Source organism: Oncorhynchus mykiss, chromosome 28 (assembly GCF_013265735.2).
Source record: "Oncorhynchus mykiss isolate Arlee chromosome 28, USDA_OmykA_1.1, whole genome shotgun sequence".
Classification (NCBI taxonomy): Eukaryota; Metazoa; Chordata; class Actinopteri; order Salmoniformes; family Salmonidae; genus Oncorhynchus; species Oncorhynchus mykiss.
Genome location: NC_048592.1, coordinates 3,012,427 through 3,031,050, shown reverse-complemented (window position 1 = coordinate 3,031,050; position 18,624 = coordinate 3,012,427).

Genomic DNA, 18,624 nt, shown 5'->3' with positions numbered 1-18,624 from the left:
TGCCACTGCACTTGCAGAAACTTTCAAAGGTCTTGAAATTATGCAGATTGACTGACCTTCATGTCTTAAATTAATGATAGACTGCTGTCTTTTTGCTTATTTGAGCTGTTTTTGATCTTCTGTACCAAATAGGGCTATCTTCTGTACACCATCCCTACCTTGTCATAACACATCTGATTGGCTCAAACTCATTAACAAGGAAAGATATTCAACAAATTAACTTTAAACAAGGCACACCTGTTAATTGAAATGCATTCCAGGTGCATTCCATTCTGCAGTAACAAATCCTCATGTTTGTTATGTATATACAAGCCAAGGTTCTTGATTTTTAAGTAGCCTTGTTAAAACAACCAGAGGTATTTTGGTTGACCTCATGAAGCTGGTTGAGACAATGCCAAGAGTGTGCAAAGCTGTCATTCAAGGCAAAGGGTGGCTTCTTTGAAGAATATAAAATACAAAATATATGTTTTTTTGTTAAACACTTTTCTGGTTACTTCATGATTCCATATGTGTTATTTCATAGTTTTGATGTCTTCATTATTATTATACAATGTAGAAAATAGTAAAAAATAAAGAATTAATGAGTAGGTGTGTCCAAACTTTTGACTGGTGCTGTACATACAACAACAACACACCCACACAGGCACGCATACAGAGGGTTGCAAAAGTATTCACCCATTTTGCATTTTCCCTATTTTGTTTTCTTACAACCTTGTGTCATTTGATTTACAAAACATTCCTACCACTTGGAAGATTTTTTTCTGTAACAAACAATAAATATTACTCCTCCAGCTCCTTCAAGTTGGATGGGTTCTGCTGGTGTACAGCAATCTTTAAGTCATACCACAGATTCTCAATTGGACTGAGGTCTGGGCTTTGACTAGGCCATTCCAAGATGTTTAAATGTTTCCCCTTAAACCACTCGAGTGTTGCTTTAGCAGTATGCTTAGGGTTACTGTCCAGCTGGAAGGTGAACCTCCGTCCCAGTCTCAAATCTCTTGAAGCCTGAAACAGGTTTCCCTCAAGAATTTCCCTGTATTTAGCATCATCCATCATTCCTTCAATTCTGACCAGTTTCCCAGTCCCTGCCGATGAAAAACATCCCCACAGCATGATTCTGCCACCACCATGCTTCACTATGGAGATGTATTCTCGGGGTGATGAAAGGTGTTGGGTTTGCGCCAGACATAGCGTTTTCCTTGATGGCCAAAAATCTCAGTTTTATTCTCATCTAACCAAAGTACCTTCTTCCATAAGTTTGGGGAGTCTCCCACATGCCTTTTGGCGAAGACCAAACGAGTTGGCTTAATTTCTTCTTTCAGCAATGGCTGAATGGCTGGCCACTCTTCCGTAAAGCCCAACTCAGTGGAGTGTATGGCTTAAAGTAGTCCTATGGACAGATACTCCAATCTCTGCGGTGGAGCTTTGCAGCTCGTTCAGGGTGATCTTTGGTCTCTTTGCTGCCTCTCTGATTAATGCCCTCCTTGCCTGGTCTGTGAGTTTTGGTGGGCGGCCCTCTCTTGGCAGGTTTGTTGTGGTGCCATATTCTTTAAACATTTTAATAATGGATTTAATGGTGCTCCATGGGATGTTCAAAGTTTCAGGTGTTTTTTATAACTCAACCTTGATCTGTACTTCTCCACAGCTTTGTCCCTGACCTGTTTGGAGAGCTCCTTGGTCTTCATGGTGCCACTTGCTTGGTGGTACCCCTTGCTTAGTGGTGTTGCAGACTCTGGGGCTTGTCAGAACAGGTGTATATATACTAAGATCATGTGACTTTATTCAACTAATTATGTGACTTCTGAAGGTAGTTGGTTGCGCAAGATCTTATTTAGGGTCTTCAGGGGCGGCAGGGTAGCCTAGTGGTTAGAGTGTTGGACTAGTAACTGAAAGGTTGCAAGTTCAAATCCCCGAGCTGACAAGGTACAAATCTGTCGTTCTGCCCCTGAACAGGCAGTTCACCCACTGTTCCTAGGCCGTCATTGAAAATAAGAATTTGTTCTTAACTGACTTGCCTAGTAAAATAAAGGTAAAAAAAAAAAAAAAAAAATAGCAAAGGGGGTGAATACATATGCACGCACCACTTTTCCCTTTCTAATTTTTTATACATTTTTGAAACAAGTTATTTTTTTCATTTCACTTCACCAATTTGGACTATTTTGCGTATGTCCATTACATGAAATCCAAATAAAAATCAATTTAATTTACAGGTTATAATGCAACAAAATAGGAAAAATGCCAAAGGGGATGAATACTTTAGCATGGCACTGTACACTACATGCACACTGATGCAAATTTATGAATCAACCCACTCACGTCACGACCCAACCACTCTACTCATAGGGGCACTAGGGCATCCTGCATCGTCTCCACGCACTGGCCCTGAAGAGGAAACGTTTGAGTGTGTGTGTGTGACAACAATTACATCATTCTACCAGTAGCTACATCTGCAATCTGCTACACACAAAACAAAGACAAGCTCCATCCATCTCATTCTTTCACTAACCAGCTCACTACCTCTCTCACCCCTCCTCATCTGCTTCCATCTTTCTCACTGTCTCTCTCTCGCTGTCTCTCTCTCTCTCTCTCTCTCTCTCTCTCTCTCTCTCTCTCTCTCTCTCTCTCTCTCTCTCTCTCTCTCTCTCTCTCTCTCTCTCTCTCTCTCTCTCTCTCTCTCTCTCTCTCTCTCTCTCTCTCTCTCTCTCTCTCTCTCTCTCTCTCTCTCTCTCTCTCTCTCTCTCTCTCTCTCTCTCTCTCTCTCTCTGCTTCTCTCTCTCTATGCGGTAAATCGTGGGTGGATGTCTGGGGGCATTGGGCTGGCCCAACTCTACTACAGTTAATGACACCGCAGGCTCAATGTAAAGAAGACAAGTGACTTAAAGGGATTCTCCGGTACTTTGTATATATATATACTTTGTATACTTTTTAGCCAGTAGTTCTGAAAGTAGTGCTCACGAGTCAAAACTGGCCCCTGAAAATGGTGTACTATGTGCAGACATGTGCATCACGTAATTGCTCTGTCTCTCGCTCTGCTGTGTGCATGATGTGCCTCTTGCTAGCTGTCACTCAAATAGCAAGGGTCTGAAGCTCATTGGTTGAACTCGAACTACCAAGGTGCAGGCCCACTTGGGAGAAAATGTAGGTAAAATGACATAGCACAGCTTCTAGAAAAAGTGTTGCTTTAAAACTAGGGATTTCATGGCTAATTGAGGTAAGACAGTAATTCTGCTCATAGATTATCCATATATGAAGTACACATAGACACATCCAGCCAAAAGCTGGAAATGTTGTCGCCAATATAAAGCATAATTTCGTACGTGAAAAGATTACCATCATACCAACAGTAAGTGTGAAGTCGATCTGCTCTGTTCTATCTATTCAGTGAATGAACAATATACTACCTGGTAGCAGTGACTGTTTAGATTGAGTTATCGCCTACCTCTTACCCTTCAATTACCACAGTATTATCAACATAGTATTAGTGTGGGTGGCTTGTCATATTTGCCTGCTCTGCTCCAGTCCTCTCAGAGCCAAGGGCTTTCAGAGTCACTGCCACTTACACAGAGGAGAGTCCTTCACTGGAACTCCACAGAAGCACGCACGCACGCATGCACGCACACACACACACACACACAGTCTTGTTTAACTAACCTTGTGGGGATACACAACTTATAACCATTCAAAATCCTATTTTCCCTAACCCCTAAACCGAACCCTTACCCTAACCCTAACCCCAAACCTAACTTTAACTTCTAACCCTAAACCTAGAACTAACCATAACTCCTAACCCTAAAGCTAATTCTAACCTAGTCCCCACAATTCTGGTCCCCACAAGTATACTTAAATACGTCCACAAATACAGAAACATAGACTCCCTCTCTTTCTGCACTCTGTTAATCAGTGCCAAGCCCATCGATCATCCGAACCCACTTGCCCGGGTTCGGACTCAAGCACGGCTTGCACAGGGAGAGTAGAGTGCATGCCTGTGTGTCAGCTAATGGTGTTTATGTGTGTGTGTGTGTGTGTGTGTGTGTGTGTGTGTGTGTGTGTGTGTGTGTGTGTTTGCCCATGTCTGTGCGCATGCCTGTGAGTGCAAGTATGCGTCTGTGTGAATGTGCATCTGTGTGTGCATGCATCTGTGCATGTGTGCTCCCAGTGGCCCTCCTTCCAGCAGCTCGGGTGGGCATACGGCTTGGTCCAATTGTATTCGTGGCTCATGTTAGGGCTTCACGATATAGGCCAAAAAATATATATAAAATAAATGAATAATAATATTGCCATTATGAATTTACTTGCGATTACAGATCAAAATTCTGGGGTATAGAATCATCATTCTAATTTTATAGTTGGAATACACTGGGTACTTGGAATGCAGTTTTGTTTAGCATGACAACAAATGTAAAAGTAAGATAGAAGATGGTTGTGACAGAGTAGGAACCAAAGTGTTGGTCAGTGTTTCCCATGGGACCATAAATAGATTTAGGTTGATAGGTACATTGAGTCAATGATTTTTGAATACTCTTTGCCATTTCCTCTCTGATTAAGAACAAATTGTTGCAAAACAATCCTGATATAATGCCTTTATTAGAGCAAAAGTTTAGTAGTAAGATCTGCTTTCTCTCAGTGAATTTAGCTAGCCAGCTAGCTAGATAGCAATTAGTATTAGGGGCTAACACACGTTTTTAAGGCACATTTGCAGCATGCTAAGACCAACTAACTAGCATTTTGCAGAGAGTAAGTTACACAAACGAATAGTATAATATAAAAACATGTGGATTTATGTTAAGAAGCAAATTAGAAAGCTGTGTCGTTCTTTTTTGGAAAAGTCTGTTGACTGTAAGCGGTTGTTTGGTCAATCGCTCATTGCATACAGAGTGAATCAGAGACGAAAGAGGAAGTGATTCATCCCACTCCCTCATTTCTACTGTTTCAATGGAAGTCAATAAACTAAGTAGACCAGACCCAGCTGCTATCGCATTGGTGTCTATGGGAGAGAAATCCCCTTAAGTAGACAGGAACTGGCCATTTTCTTTCAATGGTAAACAGTCTGAGTGAACTATCTTCATTCATTCATCTTTGAGTGAATCTAGAGCAGGAGGAACTGCATGCTTGAGTGACAGGGAGCGGGGCTTGGGGTGTGTGGGATTGGGAAGCGGCTAAAAGAGGAGAGGCAGAAAGAGATCTCCGTCAACTCGAGCAATAAATCAAAATAATATAAAAACGCATGTTAAAGACGGCTAAGTGGTGTTTAAAAATATTGCAGCCTCTTGAGATATGGATATTGCGAATGTAAATACTGATACTTTGATAAAAAATTATATTAATTCTGCATCCCTAGCTCACGTCAAGGGTGCATCAGAGGGTACCCTATTCAACTCCTGGTACTTTGTGGTTGACCTGAACCTCAGCGAATCAAGACCCATATGTGACACTTACACCGTACAGCAGGACCTCAACAAACTAGCCGACTGGTCAGCACAAAACAGGATGAATCTCAACCCACCAATGAGCAAAGCCATGTAAAACCTCCTGTGACTCTGCATGCAATGACCTGGGTTGTAGTCCTTGGAGTCCCGCCACACCCAACTCTGCAGATCCTTTGCCCAGAAGCTTGCAAATTCACAGGACTACAACAAATGTGTGTCTCAGACAGGAGGCCATGTCAGTGGCAGATCTACCCGATCCAGTCACAAATGGAACCTTCCCCCTACTCGGAAATGGTGCCTCAGACGAGAGGCCCTGTCAGTGGCAGATCTAGCCGATCCAGTCACAAACTGAACCTTCCCCCTACTCGGAAAGGGTGCCTCAGACGAGAGGCCCTGTCAGTGGCAGATCTAGCCGATCCAGTCACAAACTGAACCTTCCCCCTACTCGGAAAGGGTGCCTCAGACGAGAGGCCCTGTCAGTGGCAGATCTAGCCGATCTAGTCACAAACTGAACCTTCCCCTACTCGGACTGACAGATACTACAACAGCCCTATGCCTTACTTTGTGTGACTGCTGTTTAACTGTAATACTGTATATTGCATTTCATATACAATGAGTGCACAAAACATTAAGGACACCTTCCTAATATTTGAGTGCCACCCTCAGAAGAGCCTCAATTCGTCGGGGCATGGACTCTACAAGGTGTCGAAGGCATTCCAGAGGGATGTTGGCCCATGCTGACTCCAATGCTTCTTACAGTTGTGTCAAGTTGACTGGATGTCCTTTGGTTGGTGGACCATTCTTGATACACACAGGAAACTGTTGCAACATTGCAGTTCTTGACACAAACCTGGTGCCCTTGGCACCTACTACCATAACCCGTTCAAAGGCACTTAAATATTTCGTTTTTTCCATTCACCCTCTGACCAGCACACAATACACAATATGTTATTTTTAACTTACTAGGCCTACGCATGCTGCAATTCAGCTTTTATCTGCAAATGTGAACAATTCAAAATGAAATATACCTCCATAATCCTGCTCTCCTCTTCTTCTCCTCCTCCTCTTCCCCCTTCACCTCCTCTGTAGTTATCATTCCTCCCCTCCACCCTTCACTCGCTCCCTCTCTCTCTGATTTCCATTCATCCTCCACTTTTCTCCTCCACCCCCCCCCCCCCCCCCCCCGCTTTTTCAGATGTTCATTCACATTCTGCGGCCCTGAGCTCATTCATAAGCAGCACCAGTCCTTACAGCGGCAAAGGAACGAGGGAGGGAGGCGGGCAGGGAGGGTAACCCCACTGACTGACTGCTGCATCCTTAAAAGGCATCCTGTAACAAACCAATCAAAAGGCAGCATTGAGAGGGGGCGAGTTTCCATGAAAGTGGTGGGGTTTGGATGCCCATCCACACCACCCCTCCTAAACCTCATTCCTTTTCATTCATTCCTTAATTTATCCATCCATTCATGTATTCATAATTTCCTTCCTTCAGATGATGCACCTCATCTATTGTTCTTATTTCCCTCCTTTGCAGGTGTTTCTGGTGCTAGAGCAGCAGCATTACATAACATACCCCACACACGATACATAACTAGACGCTGTTTTTTTGCTGGTGTGTGTGTCTCCTGTTCAGAGCAAAGGACACTGCAGATAAAACAACCTCCAGCCTCACCTATTACTGCATGTGCACACTAAAGACACGGTCTATAGCTGGACTACTGCACTACTGTTCAGTCGTGTGGTCAGGTGCCACAAAGAGGGAATTAGGAAAATTACGATTGGCTCAGAACAGGGCAGCACAGTTGGCCCTTAAATGTATGCGAAGAGATAACATTAATAATATGTCAGTCTCTCATGGCTCAAATTGGAGGAGAGAATGACTTCATCACTTCATCACTTTTGCAAGAAGTGTTGACTAGCTGAATGCACCAAGCTTTCTGTTTAAACTACTAGCACAATGCTCAGACACCCATGCATAGCCCACAAGACATGCCATCAGATTTCTCTTCACAATCCCCAAGGCGCACAGTACTACATAGAGCCATGAATACATGGAACTCTATTCCACATCAGGGAACTGATGCAGCAGTAGAGTCAGATTTTTAAAAAACAGAAACACATACACCTCATGGAACAGAGGGGACTGTGAAGAGACACACACACGTGCAAACGCACGCACACGAACACAAACGCTAGCACACACACTCTACACACACATATATTGTTATATGGCGGTATTATACATTTTGTTATGTAGACATGTAGTGGTGTAATAATGTAATATGATGTACTGTTGTATCTGTTGTTTTATGTGCCTTTTATGTGCCTTAATGTGTTTAGACCCCAGGAACAGTGGCAGCAGCTAATGGGGATCCCTAATAAATACAAATACAAAATACAAATATAACATACTGCAGAGTTCCTCAATTGGAGGCCCGCATGCCAAATTTGGCCCACGGTTGATTTATTTGGCCCCTCAAGTTTTCTGACCAAGTTTTCAAATCACTTTCAGCTCATCATTTTTTATATATATAATTTTCGTTCTTGGACATAAAAGACTGTAAAATCATCCAAAAAATTGCTCACAGTGATTTTAATTTTGGAAATCTGTTCCCAAGTATTCCCTTGCATAAATAGAGAGGCATATGTGATCATATTCCAACGTAATCAAGGTTATAAATTATTCTGTTTTTGTCAAATACTAAATCTGTTTGGGATTCTTGTGGTAAATTTGCCATGTACAAATTATTTTTAACTATGTTCCCGTCCCCCGAACATCCGCTCAAGGAAAAATGGGCCTATGGCTGAATGTAATTGGAGACCCTGATATACAGTATATACCACATATCAGAATAGCTCTCTTGTCTTAGCTCATCCCTAACCTACAAACTACAGACAGGCCTAGACCATTTTATCGGACTCATTATAGACTATATCAATCCTTAGTGGTCAATGGTATGTAAATGGATGCAAATGTAACGTCATTTTTTTTACATGGTCATTAATTACATTTATTGTCATTGTCATGCCTGCTTTCTGAGGTGTGGTCATAAAACTAAAGCAGTGATCCACAGATGTGTCACGATCATCGTAATGAGTAGACCAAGGCGCAACGTGAGTAGAGTTCCACATATTTTAATAAACTGAAACTCACCAAAAAACAAAACAATAAAGCACAAATGAAACGTGAAGCTACTGGTGTGCACTTAGGCAACCAAATGTAGACAAGATCCCACAACTAACAATGGGGAAAAATGGCTACATAAATATGATCCCCAATCAGAGCAGGAACCATATCAGGCTACCATAGAAATACAATACACCTAGATGACCCACCCTAGTCACCATCGCAAACATAGAGAATAAACAGCTTTCCATGGTCAGGGCGTAACAAGATGAGAAGGACAGTTCCTGATCCTTCATCTTGGATCAGTTTGAACTTTTGGTTCAATCAGAGAATTAAAGAATTGAGGTTCCGGAAGCTCTGTACTGGGAACTGTCGCCAGAAGCTCTGGACTGGGAACTGTCGCAGGAGGCTCTGGACTGTGGAGGCGTACTGGAGGCCTGATGCGTGGGACAGGTACAGGTGGCACCGGGCTGATGACACGCACCTCGGGGCGAGTGCGGGGAAGAGGCACAGGACGTACTGGACTGTGGAGGCCTGATGCGTGGGACAAGTACAGGTGGCACCGGGCAGATGACACGCACCTCAGGGCGAGTACGGAGAGGAGGCACAGGACGCACTGGACTGTGGAGGCGCACTGGAGGTTTAGAGTGCAGAGCTTGCACAACCCTTCCTGGCTGGATGCTCACTCCAGCCCGGCAGGTGAAGGAAGCCGGCACAGGACACACTAGGCTGTGAAGGCGCACTGGCGACACAGTGCGTAGAACCGGCGCAGGATATCCTGGACGCTGAGCCGGCACAAGCCGTCCTGGCTGGATGCCCACTCTAGCACGGCAAATGCGGGGAGCTGGAACAGAGCGCACCAGGCTGTGAATGCACACTGGAGACACTGTGCGCATCACCGCATAACACAGTGCCTGACCAGTCACATGCTCCCCACGGTAAGCACGTGGGGAGTTTCCAACTCCCTGTGAAACTCACCAAAAAACAAAACATTAAAGCACAAATGAAACGTGAAGCTAATGGTGTGCACTCAGGCAACCAAATGTAGACAAGATCCCACAACTAACAATGGGAAAATGGCTACCTAAATATGATCCCCAATCAAAGACAACGATAAACAGCTACCTCTGATTGGGAACCATTTCAGGCCACCATAGAAATACAATACACCTAGATGACCCACCCTAGTCAGTGTCACGCCGTTCCAGCTGAACCCACCCTAGTCAGTGTCACGCCCCAACCAACATAGAGAATAAACAGCTTTCCATGGTCAGGGCGTGACAAGATGAGAAGGACAGTTCCTGATCCTTCATCTTGGATCAGTTTGAACTTTTGGTTCAATCAGAGAATAAAATAATTGAATAACAATCCAACTATAGTTTAGCATTCATACATTTAAAAAGAAAATCTGTTTCTCTTCATGAAATCATCTTTCAGTGATATAACTCATTTGCTTCTTGACAGACAACAGTGCAGTTCATTTTAGTGAGCAAGCCAAACAGGCCTAAATCAACACCAGTCTGTGGAAACTGCTGCTCTAGAATCTAGATGTAGTCATAAACACTTCCACTACTTCTATATATAGGCTAACGACCATCTAGCGACGGGGGTCTTTGATACCCAATACCGATGGACGTTGTGGAGAATCGATGGCGGTGAGTGGGGTGACTGGCGTTAGAACAGTGATGTAATGTGAGTGGCTAGATGACTGAACAGCAGGTTCGAACTACTGGGCCATAAACAGTTACACAATGAACCATAGAAACCTTAGTCACTAACTGCTAATGCAAATGGTGCAACAGTCAATAATTGCTGTGTACATCACCACTGGGAAGAATGTTCCCTGGGAGTATGGGGTCATTATTGAGTTTGTTACTGTTACTAGGAGGGGGTGAGAGAGATAAAGAGAGAGAGGGATTGGAGTGGTACTAGTAATCCATTAATTAGTTAGTTGGTAAAGTTAGACACACATACAGTACCAGTCAAAAGTGTGGACATACCTACTCATTCCAGGGTTTTTAGTGGTGTGGGGGCTGTGCTTTGGCAAAGTGGGTGGGGTTATATGCTTCCTGTTTGGCCCTGTCCGGGGATGTCATTGGATGGGGCCACAGTGTCTGCTGACCCCTCCTGTCTCAGCCTCCAGTATTTATGCTGCAGCAGTTTATGTGTCGGGGGGATAGGGTCAGTTTGTTATATCTGGAGTACTTCTCCTGTCCTATCCGGTGTCCTGTGTGAATTTAAGTATGCTCTCTCTAATTTTCTCTTTCTTCTCTCTCTTGGAGGACCTGAGCCCTAGGACCATGCCTCAGGACTACCTGGCATGATGACTCCTTGCTGTCCCCAGTCCACCTGGCCGTGCTGCTGCTTCAGTTTCAACTGTTCTGCCTGTGATTATTATTATTTGACCATGCTGGTCATTTATGAACATTTGAACATCTTGGCCATGTTCTGTTATAATCTCCAGAAGAGGACTGGCCACCCCACATATCCTGGTTCCTCTCTAGGTTTCTTCCTAGGTGTTGGCCTTTCTAGGGAGTTTTTCCTAGCCACCGTGCTTCTACACCTGCATTGCTTGTTAAATATTTCTAAGAATATTTTTGCGTTCCATGCGCAACCGTTCCAGCTGAACGTGGGAGGGTAGAGTCCCAAATTGGAACCAATATCTTTGAAAGGTTAATTTCTCAGAACAAGAATTAACTGACGAGTTCCAGAAGAAAGTTATTTGTTTCTGACCATTTTGAGCTTGTAATTGAACCCCCAAATGCTGATGCTCCAGATCCTCAACTAGTCTAAAGGCCAGTTTTATTGCTTCTTTAATCAGAACAACAGATTTCAGCTGTGCTAACATCATTGAAAAAGGGTTTTCTAATGATAAATTTACCTTTTAAAATTGGATTAGCTAACACAACGTGCCATTGGAACACAGGAGTGATGGTTGCTGCTAATGGGCCTCTGTACGCCTAAGTAGATATTCCATTTAAAAAATCAATTTCTAGCTACAATAGTCATTTACAACATTATCAATGTCTACACTGTATTTATGATCAATTTGATGTCATTTTAATGGACAAACAAATGTGCTTTCTTTCAAAAACAAGGACATGTCTAAGGGACCCCAAACTTTTGAACGGTAGTGTATACAGTTTAGCCAAATACTTTTAAACTCAGTTTTTCACAATTCCTGACATTTAATCCTATTAAAAAAGCCATGTTTTAGGTCAGTTAGGATCACCCCCTTATTTTAAGAATGTGAAATGTCAGCATAGTAGTTGAGAGAATTATTTATTTCAGCTTTTATTTCTTTCATCACATTCCCAGTGGGTCAGAAGTTTACATACTCTCAATTAATATTTGGTAGCATTGCATTTACATTGTTTAGCTTGTGTCAAACATTTTGGGTAGCCTTCCACAAGTTTCCCACAATAAGTTGGGTGAATTTTGGCTCATTCCTCCTGACAGAGCTGGTGTAACCAAGTCAGGGTTGTTAGGCCTAAAACACGCTTTGCTCGCACACGCGTTTTCAGTTCTGCCCACAAATCATCTGTGGGATTGAGGTCAGGGTTTTGTGATGGCCACTCCAATAGCTTGACTTTTTTGTCCTTAAGCCATTTTGCCACAACTTTGGAAGTATGCTTGGGGTCATTGTCCATTTGGAAGACCCATTTGCGACCAAGCTTTAACTTCCTGACTGATGTCTTGAGATGATGCTTCAATATATCCACAGAATTTTCCTTCCTGATGATGTCATCTATTTTGTGAAGTGCACCAGTCCCTCCTGCAGCAAAGCATCCCCACAACATGATGCTGCCACCCCCGTGCTTCACGGTGGAGATGATGTCCTTCGGCTTGCAAGTGTCCCCCTATTTCCTCCAAACATAACAATGGTCGTGATGGCCAAACAGTTCTATTTTTGTTTCATCAGACCAGAGGACATTTTCCAAAAAGTATGATCTTTGTCTACATGTGCAGTTTCAAACCGTAGTCTGGCTTTTTTATGGTGGTTTTGGAGCAGTGGCTTCTTCCTTGCTGAGCGACCTTACAGGTTAAATCAATATAAGACTAATTTTACTGTGGATATAGAACGTGTGTCTTTCCTAAGTGGTATGACAGCTGTGTGGTCCCATGGTGTTTATAAGTGCGTACTATTGTTTGTACAAATGAACGTGGTACCTTCAGGCGTTTGGAAATTGCTCCCAAGGATGAACCAGACTTGTGGAGGTCTGCAATTTTTTAGGTGATTTCTTTGGATTTTCCCATGATGTCAAGCAATGAGGCACTGAGTTTGAAGGTAGGCCTTGAAATACATCCACAGGTACACCTCCAATTGACTCAAATTATGTCAATTAGCCTATCAGAAGATTCTAAAGCTATGACATAATATTCTGGAATTTTGGAATCCAAGCTGTTTAAAGGCACAGTCAACTTAGTGTTTGTAAACTTCTGACCCTCTGGAATTGTGAAACAGTGAAATATAAGAGAAATAATCTGTCTGTAAACAATTGTTGGAAAACTTAATAGTAGATGTCCTAACCGACTTGCAAAAACTATAGTTTGAAGAAATTTGTGAAGTGGTTGAAAAAGGAGTGAAAAGGGAGTTTTAATGACTCCTACCTAAGTGTAAACTTCCGACTTCATCTGTATATTGCGGCTGACGACAGGGAGAGGTGAGGGGAGTGGTTATTGAGGGGAAAGCAGAACGGACAACGAGAATGGCTTGTGGACTGTGAGGTGATTGGTGAATTCCCCCTTCTTTCCCCGTGTACAAAAATCCCTAATAAACTCCCCATTTGCATTCTAGTTGTGCTACTGGTGCATGTTTTGCTATTGAACTTGGTGACGTGGAAACGCCGCACCCTTGAGCCTGCTACATATGGTGGAGAATGTGGGCAACCCAAACCATGCAAAATAACACAAACACAATTGTACTTTTTCCATTTATTTGTTGAGAAAAGTATCCAATATTACATTTCTTTGTCGGAAAAAGTATGTGGACCTCTAGATTGCTAAACTCAATTAAGTGGCTGGGGGCAGTATTGAGTAGCTTGGGTGAATAAGGTGCCCAGAGGTGCCCAGAGTAAACTGCCTGCTCCTCAGTCCCAGTTGCTAACATATGCATACTATTAGTATATTTGTATAGAAAACACAGTTTCTAAAACTGTTTGAAGTATGTCTGTGAGTATAACAGAACCTGAGACAAAATCCAACCAGGAAGTGGGAAATCTGAGGTTGGTCGATTTTCAACTCAGCCCCTATTGATGATACAGTGGGTCATATTGCACTTCCTAAGGCTTCCACTAGATGTCAACCGTCTTTAGAAACGTGCTTGAAGCTTCTACTGTGAAGGGGGGCTGAATGAGAGGGGAATGAGTCAGAGGTCTGCCAGCAGCCACGAGCTGGTCATGCGCATTCACATGAGAGGTAGCTCCCGTTCCATTTGCTTTTCTGAAGACAAAGGAATTCTCCGGTTGGAACATTATTGAAGATTTATGTTAAAAACATCCGAAAGATTGATTCTATACATCGTTTGACATGTTTCTACGGACTGTAACGGAACCTTTTGACATTTCGTCTGCAACTAGTGAACGAACTTCGTGAGTTTGATTTGTTTACCAAAAGCGCTAACAAAAGTAGTTATTTGGACATAAATGATGGACATTATCGAACAAATCAAACATTTATTGTGAAACTGGGATTCCTGTGAGTACATTCTGATGAAGATCATCAAAGGGAAGTGAATATTTATAATGTTATTTCTGACTTCTGTTGACTGCACAATATGGCGGATATATTTTTGGCTTGTCGGGTCTCTGAGCGCCGTACTCAGATTATTGCATGGTTTGCTTTATCCGTAAAGCTTTTTTGAAATCTGACACAGCTGTTGCATTAAGGAGAAGTTTATCTATATTTCCATGTATAACACTTGTATTTTCATCAACATTTATAATGAGTATTTCTGTAAATTGATGTGGCTCTCTGCAAAATCACCGGATGTTTTTGGAACTACTGAACATTACGCGCCAATGTATGCTGAGATTTTTGGATATGAATATGAACTTTATCAAACAAAACATACATGTATTGTGTAACACTATGAGTGTCATCTGATGAAGATCATCAAAGGTTAATTCTATCTCTATTTCTGATTTTTGTGACTCCACTCTTTGGCTGGGAAAATGGCTGTGTTTTTCTGTGACTTGGCTCTGACCTAACATAATCGTTTGTGGTGCTTTCGCTGTAAAGCCTATTTGAAATCGTACACCGTGGTGGGATTTACAACAAGATGACCTTTAAAATGGTATAAAATACTTGTATGTTTAAGGAATTTTAATTATGAGATTTCTGTTGTTTTGAATTTGGCACCCTGAACTTTCCCTGGCTATTGTCATATCGATCCCATTAATGGGATTTCAGCCCTAAGAAGTTCATTAAAGTAGTCAAAAGTTTAGTATTTGGTCCCATAATCCTTGCACGCAATGACTTCATTGGATGCAGTTGCAGTTTGTTTTGGTTGTGTTTTTGGTTATGTTTTAACTTAATGGTGAAAGATGACTGGAGTAATTTTATTTTTCATGATTAAGAAAAAATATGAATGAATCATGAATAATTATGAGTGAGAGTTACAGTGGCTACAACCAAAATTCTCACCATTACCAATAACAGGGGAGGTTGGCATTTGGGGTGGGGGTATGATATTTTTGCCTCTGTAACCTTCTAACTGATCATTATTCAAGATGTATTCATGATTATCCTTGATCATGGTAGCATCCACATGAAGTGTTCAGAAACATCGTCTATTCTTACTAACAATAAAAGTGACTCCAAAATGGGCACAAGTCATTATTCACCATTCAGTTATTGTTGTGCAAAACATAACCATGCCAAAAACAATCTACAAATGCATCCAACAAGTTTGTATAGCCACAAGCTTGGTGTGGTCATTGCATGCAAGGAATACGGAATCAAATACTAAATGTTTTACTACTCTTAATACAAAGAACTCCAGCCACCTTAGTCATAGACTGTTCTCTCTGCTACCGCACAGCATGCGGTACCGGTGCGCCAAGTCTAGGTCCAAGAGGTTTCTAAAAAGCTTCTACCCCCAAGCCATAAGACTCCTGAACACCTAATCAAATGGCTACCCAGACTATTTGCATTGCCTATGCTGCTGCTACTCTCTGTTATTATCTATGCATAGCCACTTTAATAACTACCTACATGTACATAATTACCTCAATTACCTCGACACCGGTGCCTCCGCACATTGACACATTGACTCTGTACCGGTACCCCCTGTATATAGCCTCCACATTGACTCTGTACCGGTACCCCCTGTATATAGCCTCCACATTGACTCTGTACCGGTACCCCCTGTTTATAGCCTCCACATTGACTCTGTACCGGTACCCCCTGTATATAGCCTCCACATTGACTCTGTACCGGTACCCCCTGTATATAGCCTCCACATTGACTCTGTACCGGTACCCCCTGTTTATAGCCTCCACATTGACTCTGTACCGGTACCCCCTGTATATAGCCTCCACATTGACTCTGTACCGGTACCCCCTGTATATAGCCCCGCTATTGCTATTTACTGCTGCTGTTTAATTATTTGTTATTCTTATGACTTACTTTTTTAGGGATTTTCTTAAAACTGCATTGTTGGCTAAGGGCTTGTAAGTAAGCTGTAAGGTGGTGTATTCGGCGTATGTGACAAATAAAATTTGATTTGATTTAATTGAGCTGGTCAAGCTATAGGTTTGCATACTGTTTCGGACAAAGACATTGAATGTTGGATCAATTTGCTCAATAAATAACTTGTTTTTGTCTTAATTGTTTAATCAGGTTCACTTTATCTATTATAAGGACTTAGATGAAAATCTGTTCGCATTTTAGGTCAAATTTATGCAGAAATACAGAAATTCCTAAAGGGTTCACAAACCTTTTCTCAGCACTGTAGTCAACACCATACCACTGTATGAGCAGAGAGGCGATTTGATATCAGATCTAAATTAACCTGTTTGATCTGAAGGAAATTTCTCTCCCAGTGTTGCGTGAAAGACGACAGTTTTCCATGGAGGAGTGCGTACCGGGTGCCTAGCTCATGACGACACTGGTCTTACCCTATCATAGTCCCTTGACGACACTGGTCTTACCCCCATCATATTCCAGAAAGCCCCTGTCGTTTCCTGATGCTCATTTTCAACATCACACCCTCCCAACCAAGAGTGCTGCTGTGCATACAAGGAACCTACAGTAGCGCAGTGACAACAGATCACTGTAGCAACAGTGCCCCCTACGCCCATGAATGGTCACTGTAACTACAGTGCAACACTTTAAGCCAGAGAAAAACAAATATCAGCAAGGTTGACTGGAATCCTCTGCACTGGGATAAAATTATTCAGGGCTCTATAAAACCGTTTTCTGAGGGATATTCCATCAAAATAATGCAAGCATGTTGAACACCTTTGTCAACATAAACATTCTGTAGTATTCCACAAGGAAATGTTTTCACAACTGGGATAGATAGCCACATGGGCTTGGGAAGGGTGTCTGTAGGATAGCAAAGAATAATATATATATCTATATATATTTTTTTTTTATCAATCCATGCTGTTAACACTTGCATTCAAATAATAGGCAGCGTAGGCTATCACAGCTATCAGTCTGTTGCCGGTATCAGTGAAAGATGTGTGCTGAACGGCAAATGTTTGTAGCTCAAATTGATACAATGCACTAAAAAGCTACAAAACCTGCTTATACATCTCTACAAATTCTTTCGATCACTCATGTAGAATTCCCTGATCAGGCGCTGAAGAACTTGCAGGGTTGGGATAATTATATTATGAGCAAGCTGAACATGGACATTTTCAAAAGTTGTCTTACAGCGACATCTTGTGCTCTGTCATGTTAGCTGTAGAGCCAAAACTCAAACAGTCCCTATCCACTCTTTTCATCAACATTACCAAATGAAGACACAAATATTTAATTTGTGCAATATGTCTAAGGCCCAATATTTTTTCAGAAATTATGTCAAGTAGCTATAGCTAAGCAAGTAAGGACAAAACACATACCAAGCAAAAGGATGACATTCTCAGGCGTGTTGCTCCAGTAGATTCTGTAACTTGGAGACTGAAACAAAAGACTGCTCTGTCTTGCATCTCTCATCCCAGTAGTCCAGGTCTTTATGCCTGGAGTTATGGTCGGGCGGATACTCCATTACTACGCTGTCACTCACTACAAGGGATGATATACACAATGTATAGTAATTCAAACATCTTTCCTGTATAAAATGACATGACATTTACTGCCAGTCACTAGTATGTTGTGACTGTGAGTGACATTGCTGAGTTGATGACAGTTCGGCTAGTGGCAAGGGCCCCACATTTTTTAGATACTCCTACTCGAGGTAGAGCAAAACACAACCATGTTTCTTCACATCATTAATGTCTCCCATTTATGCAATGTGTGTTTAATGGTTGTGTAAAATATTTTACTGCAAAAGTGGTTCAATTGATAGATTTTGTCACACACCCCCTAAACTCAAAAAGCTAATGTAACCCAATGTGCTCATTTAACCCAATATTGCAAGCTCTGATATTGCTAAAATGTGGAATACAAGTAGTTAGTTGTCTGCCTAGCGGACTAAACTCCACTCCATGGTGAAGGAAGTTTCGGAAGAACTTCACCAACGTAGTGGAGCCGAGACCATGCTTTGTGGAATCTGCACAATAGTTGAAAGAAATAATAATTATGAAACACCCACCTATGTTTGTCCTCTGGAGTTGTGTGCCTTTCTTTGTTTGCTGAAATTAATACTTTTTCAATAAAAGTTCATACATTTCCGACATAGGAATGCTTTGTTTAAGGATTTTGGTACTTTAGCCTATACTAAAAGCCAAACCTTGACCAAGAAAATCTAAAAAACTATCGGCCTATATCGAATCTTCCATTCCTCTCAAAAATTTTAGAAAAGGCTGTTGCGCAGCAACTCACTGCCTTCCTGAAGACAAACAATGTATACGAAATGCTTCAGTCTGGTTATAGACCCCATCATAGCACTGAGACTGCACTT